This window comes from Hypanus sabinus, chromosome 10, assembly GCF_030144855.1.
Source record: "Hypanus sabinus isolate sHypSab1 chromosome 10, sHypSab1.hap1, whole genome shotgun sequence".
NCBI lineage: Eukaryota > Metazoa > Chordata > Chondrichthyes > Myliobatiformes > Dasyatidae > Hypanus > Hypanus sabinus.
This window is the reverse complement of record NC_082715.1, coordinates 63,105,636-63,115,874: the sequence shown is the minus strand read 5'-3', so window position 1 is coordinate 63,115,874 and position 10,239 is coordinate 63,105,636. Positions and strand designations below refer to the sequence as shown.

Here is a 10,239-nt window from a genome sequence, read left to right as displayed (position 1 = left end):
CTCAGCAGCATTTGTACATGAAAAGAAACATAGATCAGTTACCGAGTTTGATGGTCATCATGTTTTGAATGAACATTGACTGAATGTTCAGTGTGACAACCAGATTAGTTGGGAGGACGCCATGCACACTTAGAGTGCTCATTTCAAGATCAACATATCTTTCACATTCCTCACTACATAAAAAAAGGTTATTCAGCCCTTTGAGTCTACGCCCACTGTTAGAGAAATCCCATTAATCTCAATCCCCCATTTATTTCACTGCAGACTTCTCTCTCTCATGTGGTCATCAACTCCACTCTGACCTTCTTGTCCATTCTGGGGTCATTTACAGCAGCCAATTTGTTTATCAAGCTGTCCATCTATGGGATGTGGAAGGAAACCATGACGCCTATGCAGCCACAGGGAGAAAGTACAGGAGGCTGCACCATTCATCAGGACTGAACTCAGCATCCTGCAGCTTTGATGGACCACTCTGCCAAACTTACTTTGGATAGATGTCAAACAATAAAAGTTGCTGCATCTTTTGTGAATTAATCAGCTACATTTGATCTGGTAGGATTAAGAAATTTCCCCGACTCGATGTACGGAAATAACCTTGAGCATTGTTCTAAATGGAGACTTACAAAACACATCAGGTACTGAATAACAAACATCCAATGTGGAAAATTGCTTTTGCATTTACGTGATATTTTAGTATTCCTGTAAAGAGCAGAGAAAACAAAAGAGGCAACCAGAGATTCTGAAGCAATTGCTCACACCTCACTAATCCACTGATATTCTTTGAGGAGGTAACTAAAATTAGAACACAGTTTTCCAGTGGGTGTAATGTACCTGAACTTGCAGAAAACATTTCATCAGGTTCTCAAGCACAAACTATTAAAGAAGGTAGTGAACCTTGGATTTGAATGCATTTTAGCGTGCTGTGTTGAATCTGGCTGGGCAATTGAAAGCAAGTGATGAGTGAAATACAGCATACGCTCAAGATCAAAATAAAAAAAATTGCTTGGCCACACAGCAGATTAATCAGAATATGTAGGAGGCTGAGAACTTTGATGTTTCAGGACAATGTGTTTTTTTCTCATAAGACAGAGAAATGCCTATCCATTCATTTTAATTAATAGAAACACACGTGCTCACAAATGGGATATACTCCCAAATTCCTGAAAGACCTCTTGATACTATGAATGCCACAGTTACCAAAAATACATTTATAATTTTTTTTAAATACAGTGGATTCTATTTAATTGGGTTATCGGTTAATTGGGGCATCAGTTGATTGGGGCAGCTACATTCGTGACAACACAAAGAATAAAAATTAATCAAGAAAATTATTCTCGATTAGGATTCCCTTTGTTTATTTGGGACACCATGCTGCTTAATTAGGACAGCAGACTGTTGCCGAACCATCTACTGGCCACACAAGCATGTGTAGACTAACTAGCATCAGCTGTGTGCACTTGTGTGACAGTTAGACCCTACACTGCGCTTAGAGCAAACAGTTTTTAAATAGCAGCAGTAGCGTGTGTTTGTATTTAAAAAGCAGTGATCTTTGTCACTGGTAGTTGGTGAAAAATAAGCAGTACGACAATTCAGAACTGTTCTGTTCATTGTGTTTTCAAGCATTCAGGCTTGGAGTTTCTAGAAACTGCTGTGAGTGAACAACTTTACTACTTCAACAAGTTAGGAACTACAGAGAATTTGAAGGTATTGACAATCATTCTTGAATGTTATAGTGAAAATGAAGATTTTGAGGATGCAATCATTGTATGAAGGCAGTCTATTATCTGCACTAGGTGCATGTGCTGATTTTAATCATTCTGTACACTAGATGAATTTCTCCATTGAAAACTATTAGGAATTAATACACAGTTTAATAGTACTATAGTGATATTGGTAGTGTTATCATTTGTTCTGTATTTAATATTATACACAATTTGTTATTTGTTTTTTTTATACCTTTTCAATTATTTCCATGAAACTTTGGCTAATTGGTTTAGTCTCTAAATTGGGCCAAAATGCAGTAGTCCCGATGTGTTCCATTTCACTGCAATCCACTCTATATAATACAAGAACTTCAAATACGATCATTTATAATGCAGGACAGATCTCTCTAATAATGTACAATATTTCTATTATATATGCATGTCACCAAGATTTCCTCTGCATAATTTTATGGTCAAACAGTTGGTGGGTTTTGCATAGGTTCCAGCTGTGCCATGACAAGAGGATCCTTGACACTGGATTTTCTACATAGAACTTACATTTAGGATGGTGGTGAGTATTGGGAGCTTGGTTTGAGGTGTTTAACGTTGTGATGTTCATCGAGCTTGGCAATTAGCTTGCAGACATTTCATCACCAGTTGAGACATTCTTAATGCACAGTTGTGGGTGTTTTTCCATGGGAGTGCTCACATTTATATAGGCTCCCTTACATTTGCCTCAGTCCAGATTGGCTACCTCTTCAGTTGCTTTGAATTCTATTGGCTCATGTTTCTTTGGCTCTTAAGGGTTTGTAGATGGCATTTATTTTGCTATGTTTGTTTATGGAGTTATCAAAAGAGAACCACGTTTTTAAAAAATTCTTGTGCCTGCTTCATGTTTGCCTGAGGCAGAATTTCCACAGTGTGCCAGTTAAAGTGGCGTGCTTCTCGGTCTTCATGTATCGAGATCAGCAAACTTATGTGGATAATACACACCAACCTTCCCCATATGAGAAGTATAATGAAGAAGTCAGCAGGTGGTATGGAACCTAGCCTTATGTTTTCCAGGAGGATGAAGGATTTTGACTTCAAGAAGATATAGGTGGTTGGTCAGTTGAACAGAAAAATGACAGACAGACTTTAATCAAAGCACATGTGAGATAATACATTTGGGGAGGTGCAACAAAATATATTAATTAGCATGATTTTGCCAAGTGTGAAGGAAAGAGCTAGGTGATTGTAGACTAAGTGTCCATACATCCTTAAAGGCAGCAGGCCAGGTAGATAATGTTGTTAAAAAAGCTTAGAGATGTTTTCCTTTATTAGCTGAGGCAAAAAATACAAACATAAAGAGATGTCATTAGAATATAACAGGAATTGGACCATAGCCTCATCCATTCAGCTCTGGTATAAAATTACAGGAAAGTACAATTACACTGCAAAAGACCCAGAGAAATTTATGAAGATGTTTCTAGGTGTAGAAAATTATAGCAATGAGGAAGGATTTGATGGAGTAGCATTTTGTTTTCTTTGTAAGAAGGCAGATCGAAACCAGACTTAACTAAGATGTATAAAATTCCAATATACCTAAATTGACTAAGTAGGAAGGATCTACATCCCTGAGCAAAGTGATCAAAAAACCACACGTTTAAAGTGATTGTTAAAAGAATTAAAGGGGAAATGAAAAAAAGTTGGATGTAATTACTTGAGGGTGCAATGGAGTCAGAAATTCTCATCATACCTCTGTAGTGCTAGGATTTGTATTTAAAATCTGTGACCTGCAGGGCTGTAGGCCAACAACTGGAAGACTGAATTAAGTCCAGTGACTTTTTTTTCAAATAGCTCTGAAATGATGGTTTGAAAGCTCTCGTGGTTATATGATTCAACAGAGTAGAGGACCTTTTACCACAGCAATCTGCAACATTCGGTCATGAACAGCACGATGTACTGGAAGACCGGCAGATCAAAGTGCATCTTTTACCAAATTAAGAATCTTCCAGCAGCAACTGCTGTTTGTCTCAATGTGTGTTCCTGGGACTAACCCCTAGAACGGGGAGTTCTGTGTTACACGCCTGTTCCGAACGGACCTCAACAAAGATCATGGCACACCTTTCTATATCTTTTTGGCAAATGGACATTTTGCTGGTAGATGGATGATATCAATATCCTTAGTGAAAATATGTGGTGAGATGTAGACTCAGATTGTTCATGAAGGATCTGAGTGAGGAAGCTCTTCCCACCAACAGTCAAGCAAGATATTGGAGCTAGGTTAAAAGTTTTAATAATGATGCACTCATCTACTGGCTCTCTAAACCTGCTTAGAGAATGATCTGACAGGATCAACCATCTTCTTTCCTGTTGGGTCATGAGAATACTCTGTGCAGTCCGCTGTTTCATTAATTTGTGGTCAAAGTGGTCTTCTGCAGAAGTATTTCCACTAAATAAACATGCAGCAAAATGGAATGATCCATCCTTTACAACATACTTTTTGTTAGATGGAACCTCAACATGTGGTAGCACTTGGTGCTTGCTTCTCCAGGGTCTATTCACAGCTTGATGAAGGTAACCATTGGGACATGGGCCATACTGGGGACATGCTTCTCCCCTTTCTCTGGAGATCTGTATGTCTTGTTTCTCTGGAAACAATCTAAAGAATCTGAAAGTGGCTTTACTGACAGTCACGACATGGTAGTGAGCCCACCTGCAACATTGCTTTGCACCCATTGACCAGGTTGCTTCCTATAACGGAGATAATTTTTGCCTCCATTTTGCTATATTGTTCTTTGTGGATTTTCTCATTAATTTTCCACAAGCTAATTTAATTTTTTGACAATTTCTCCCTTAGTACTCCTTTATACAAGAAAATTGGATTTACTAGTTTAGCAAGAAACTAAATCAAAGATATTGATCACCATGCCACTGATTCGTGGTGTCATCACTTGATGGTGAGCTTCAGACCTACTTCATTCTGTGAGGTGAAAGGCAACGCAATGCTCATTTGCCCCAAACACTGGGGTATGTAAGTGATATGAATAGCACCTGTAAGCTAGTGACATACTCTTAGACATTCAAGTGAAATATTCACTCTGACAAACACTGTATAACATGACAATGCATAAAACAAAGTAACAGAAAGAGACAACAGGGACAAAAAAAGTAATTAATCACAGATGTTGAGTACTTTAATGGGGTGAATGCATGATTGGCCATGGTATGAATAATGGAAACATATATGAAAAATTAATATCTATAGACAGGGATACAATTACACTAGCCAATTCAATTCCAGCTCCATTATAATCTCAAGACTGGTAAGGGACTGATAAAATTTAAGATGACATGCGTTTGTAGTAAACTCACAGTAAAAACCCACATTTCATTAGCATCATGAGCTTCAGACTGACAGATTTTGGCAGAACCATTTGCACAAACCTTACAATTGCACTGGAGGTCTGAGGATGTGTGTGGATCAGCTGGAATTCATTGTTTTATTTTAGATACAGACTGTCGAACAGTGCAATCAATAGATGGACTACTGTTAGCAGATCTGCTGTGAAATTTGGACTGACGTGGCATCAGATCACAAACAACAGTCACAAGTTTTCTTGTGTTTCTTCTGTCCAAACAGAAGCTTCTGAGGACTATGTTGCAATATGCCTGCCACACCATGAAAATGTAATGTTTAAATATGATGATCTCACTAAATTTCCAGTTAAGATTAGTGGCAATTAATTGTAGTCATTCTCCTGTGCTGCTGGTTTTAGCAGCTCCTGGAATGTGATTTGAACTGCTCCATGTAAGAATGACAACGTAGTAATGCAAACATTCCATTAATACTAGTTTAAGACTTGCTTTAAACTGTTAGGACAGATTTACTGTTCATTTTCAGGTTCTGTTGATACATCAGACTAGCAGCAACTGCACTGTTTTGCTCTTTAATAACTTGATTGTTTGGTGATTTTGATTTATAGCTGTCAATTATTGGACATTTTCTGAATTAGAGTGAATAGCCTCATTGTTCAATAATTGAGGATGGTGAATGTGGATTAGTTTCAGTAATGTCTTCACTGAAGCAATGGGAAAGGCTTCAGTGGAAAAACACAATGGGCAAAAATTTGTGATCTATGCACTTTGAGGTGGCAGTGTTAATGCATAATGAGGTTTCTGATCACCGATTTGCCTTGAAGCTAAACTTTGTTCCTAATCTTTTGTTCATCTATAGTCATGCCATACAACATTTGATTGATACACAAAAGGACAAAACTTTGGATGGGGAGAGTCATGGGATTATTCTCCTCATCTGTTTTGGGTAATTTTGTAAAGGTAATTTATTAATTGCTCCTCATTTCAACTTGCAGAGAGTCTTCTAGTTGCAATAAAAGGATGGTACATATGCTTTTGGAAGATACAAATACCATAATATTTACTGATCGCTTTCAGTAGAATTTGCTTGGAAGCCAGAGATTGGCCTTCTGTTGCTCTTCATAATTAATTCTTAATATGAAAGAAGTTTTCTAAAGACCAGTATAGTGTAATTAGTTACAAAGTTGCAGGATACAGAAACAAAACACTTTAGCCCAATGGGTCTGAACTGACCATTAAGCACCCATTTATCCTAATACTACACTAATTACAGATATTTTTATTTTCCCCCATTTTCCATCAGCTTCACAATTATACCATCCACTTGTACTAGATGCAATTTATAGTCGCCATTCAACCTGCAGGAAACCAGATCACCTGGAGGAAATGCATATGGCCACAGGGAGAATACAAGATCATAAATGAGGATTGATTGCTGCAGCACTTGACAGCAGGCCTGCTAGCTGCATCTTGTTGTGGGACAACTTGAAAAATTAGAAACCTGGGGGATTTGAGTTCCGCACTGGTTTGCCATTTTATCTACAGGAATCATTCTGTAATTCAGCCCTAGCATTTGACATTTGGAGGTCGTCTAGTCTCAACAGCATTACTTTTCTATGTTAATTAGATGAAATTGGTTAAATGTGAAGAAAAATTTGAAATCAAGGGAAAGGAAGGAGCAATATGATTGGAATTGGTTATGATCCATTGTATGAGATTGTGAAGAAATTACAGAAAGGTTCTTTCATTATTGTTGAGAATGAACTTCAGAATCAGAATCAGGATTAATAACACAGGCAGATAGTATGTTGTGAAATTTATTGTTTTACAGCAGCAATACATTGCAATACATAATAATTTTAAAATCTAAGATGCCCTTGAACCAATCCACCAGTTGGTTGGCAGAGGTTTTCAATACATTCTCATTAGGGCCTGATGTCTTGAAAGATATTCTGACATCAGCCTCTGAGACAGAGATCACAGGGTCACCAGAAGATGTAGGGATTCGCACAGGTGTAGTTTTATTGTCTCTTTCAAAGAATGCATAAAAGTTGTTGAGCTCATCTGGGAGTGAAAGACGTTGGCCATTCATGCTATTGGGCTTCACTTTGTAAGAAGGGATGGCCTACAAACCCTACCAGAGCTGATATGCCTTGGATTCCATCTCTATCTTCAATAGGAATTGTTTTCTCACCCTTAACATACCTTCCATGGGTCATACCTGGAGTTTTTGTGTGGTTCTGGATCACCAGTCTAGAATGCTATGTTCATCCACGGCTTTAGGTTTGGGTATGTCTGGTATGTTCTCAAAGACAAACATTCATCCACATGGGCCTTGATGAGGTTGGTGACAACTGTGGCATATTCATCCAGATTTGAAGATGAATCCCTGAATATTGTCCAGTCCACTGTCTCAAATAAATTGTGTAAGCGCTCCTCCACCTCCCCTGAGAATTCCTACTTGGTCCTCACCACTAGTGCTGCTGTCTTTAGTCTGTGCTGAGATGCCAGGAATAGAAGTGCGGTCAGGTGGTCGAACTTTCCAAAGTGTGGCCATGGGACAGCACAGTCAGTGTTCTGGTTGGTGGAATGAGAGTGGTCAAGTGTGTTGGCTCCAGTAGTTCCACAGAAGATATTTTGGTGGCAGTTGTTCAGAGACTTCTTCAAGCTCGACTAGTTGAAAACTCCCATAATGACAGGGAAGGCATCAGGGTAGGCTGTTTCATGACTGCTGATTACAGTGCTCAGCTCCTTCAAAGCCTGCTTGGTGTTAGCCTGAGGTGTAATGTGCACTGCTACCATGATGACGGTGGGAAACTCCCTCGGCAGATAAAATGGATGACACTAAATTGCTAGATGTTCGAGGTTGGTTGAGCAGGAGTGAGACAGAATCACGCTGAACGTAAAGCATACTCCACCTTCTCTGCCTTTAAAAGACTGAGCAGTCCTGCCTTTGCAGAGACTGGTGAAGCCATCAAGCTGCAGCACTGCATCCAAATGGCAGGTATGAGCCATGTTTCTGTGAAACCAAGTACACAGCTTTCCCTGATGTCCCTCTGGTACTGCAAGCTTGCTCTGAAGTCATCAATTTTGTTTTCCAAAGACTGTACTTAATTCTCCTCTGTCCCAAAAATGCATGCAAACAATCTTCTCACTGATTTTCCTAAGTAGCTAATATTCTGAAAATGTAATATTTGTTTACAGTATGGAATAGACCCTTCCAGCCTTCAAGCTACTCTGCCCAAAAAGCCCCAATTTAACCTTGGCCTAATCAGAAGACAATCTACAAAGACCAAGTGGGAGGAAACTGGAGCACACGGAGAAAACCCACATGGTCATGGGGAGAATACATATGCTCCTCACAGACAGTGGTGAGGATTGAGTCTGGGTAATTGGCAATGTAAAGTGTTGTGCTAACCATTATGCCACTGCTTACTCAATAAAAAGATCAGTAATGAATGGACTGTTCTGAGACTGAAGTGCATAGGTGTTCCTCATTGACAAAATGTAGTGGAGTAAAATGATTAACTATTCACAACTAGAATACCTATCTGACCTCAGCCTGCAGAAAGGTGGAACATAGCCCTCAGCCACAATAATTCTGGTTGAATATTAAAGGAAATTGAAATTGCAAGTTGTTCTGTAGAATTTAAATTTAAAATCTACTATTACAATAGCACAGTAATTTTGTGTCAAGGACAAACATACTCATTAGGAATTGGCCCTTGTTATGGTCATGTGGACAATAAGAAAGGGACCAAATTTTTGTGGAATTACATAACATGATTTTTAAGGAGTCATTACATAGCATATGAGCCCTTCAGATCGTCCAGGATATTTTGTGGCATAGCTGCCACAATAAAAGATTTACAATTCTGAGGTTGAACTTTCTGCACAGTAGACCACGTGGACCAGTAATAGTCCTACAGACCCCAGCAGCACCACAGACAGTCTGTGATTACCTGACATTCTGGTCACCTCCCCGGTCTAATGCTAGAGTGAGTGAGTGAGTGTGTGTGTGTGTGTGTGTGTGTGTGTGTGTGTGTGTGTGTGTGTGTGTGTGTGTGTGTGTGTGTGTGTGTGTGTGTGTGTGTGTGTGTGTGTGTGTGTGTGTGTGTGTGTGGCGGGTTGTCAGCTCAAATTAGAAACCTATTGTGATGCTTAGAAGCAGGCTAAATAATATTTCCCAGCCCTGGTATTGCAAATGACAAGCTGCTGCTCAAAGTTAATTCTTATGTTGGGAGCTGGGCATAAATATCATGTTAACTCTTCAGCTGGAATTTTTTTTGTTACTTATCTTCCTATTGTCCTTACTAATGTATTAGATCCTATCCCATCTTTAGGCAGCAGAGGTGGAAAGAACAACCAGAAGACAGCAGAAGAGAGCCAGGAGAAATGCAACCATGATTGCTATCACTACCACAACTACCTGGGTCCAGGACAGGACTGTATAGTCATCAAAGAGCTCACCATTAAAGGAATGGACGTCGTCATCGGATTTCGAAGGACAACTGAAGAAGAATCTAATAAAGAAGATCAATTTTAAAAGAAATGTGAAAACTATTAAGAGATTATGATGTTGAAAAGGAAGTATTAGATATCACTTTAGGATTCATGGTTGTGTTTTAACATCTGCACTAGAGATCCAGATTGGATGGGTGCATGGTTAGAAATGATGTTTCAGACCTGCAGAAGAGAACACAGGCTCTATTTGAAGAATGGAGGAGTTGTCTGATTTCTAGCACCAGGTTCTACAGTCAGTGCGCTCTTCATCAGATACAGCTCTACACCAGTTTGTTAATGGCAAATATTTAATCAGCCAATCATCTGGCAGCAACTCAAAGCATAAAAGCATATAGACATGGTCAAGAAGTTCAGTTGTTTTTCAGACCAAGCATTAGAAAGGGAAAGAAATGACTTTGATTGTGGAATGATTGCAGGTGCCAGCCAAGGTGGTTTCTGTAGCTCAGAAACTATTGAACTCCTGGGATGTTCATGCATAATGGTCTCTAGTTTACAGAGAATGGTGCAAAAAAATCCCCCCCCCCAAAAAAAAAAACATCCAGTGAGTAGCAGCTTTTTGTGCGAAAATGCCTTTGTTTATGAGAGAGGCCAGAGGAGAATGGCCAGTTGTTCAAGATGACAGGAAGGCAGCAGCAACTCAAATAACCACGAA

At 39.2% G+C, this 10,239-nt stretch overlaps 1 long non-coding RNA gene across 1 annotated transcript; it reads left to right on the top strand.

Moving 5' to 3' along the window:
• Positions 1-8,298: 8,298 nt before the first annotated feature.
• LOC132400708 (uncharacterized) lies at positions 8,299-10,239 on the top strand. Its single transcript, XR_009514343.1, has 2 exons — positions 8,299-8,434; positions 9,407-10,239. It is a non-coding gene; the product is annotated as an uncharacterized LOC132400708 (long non-coding RNA).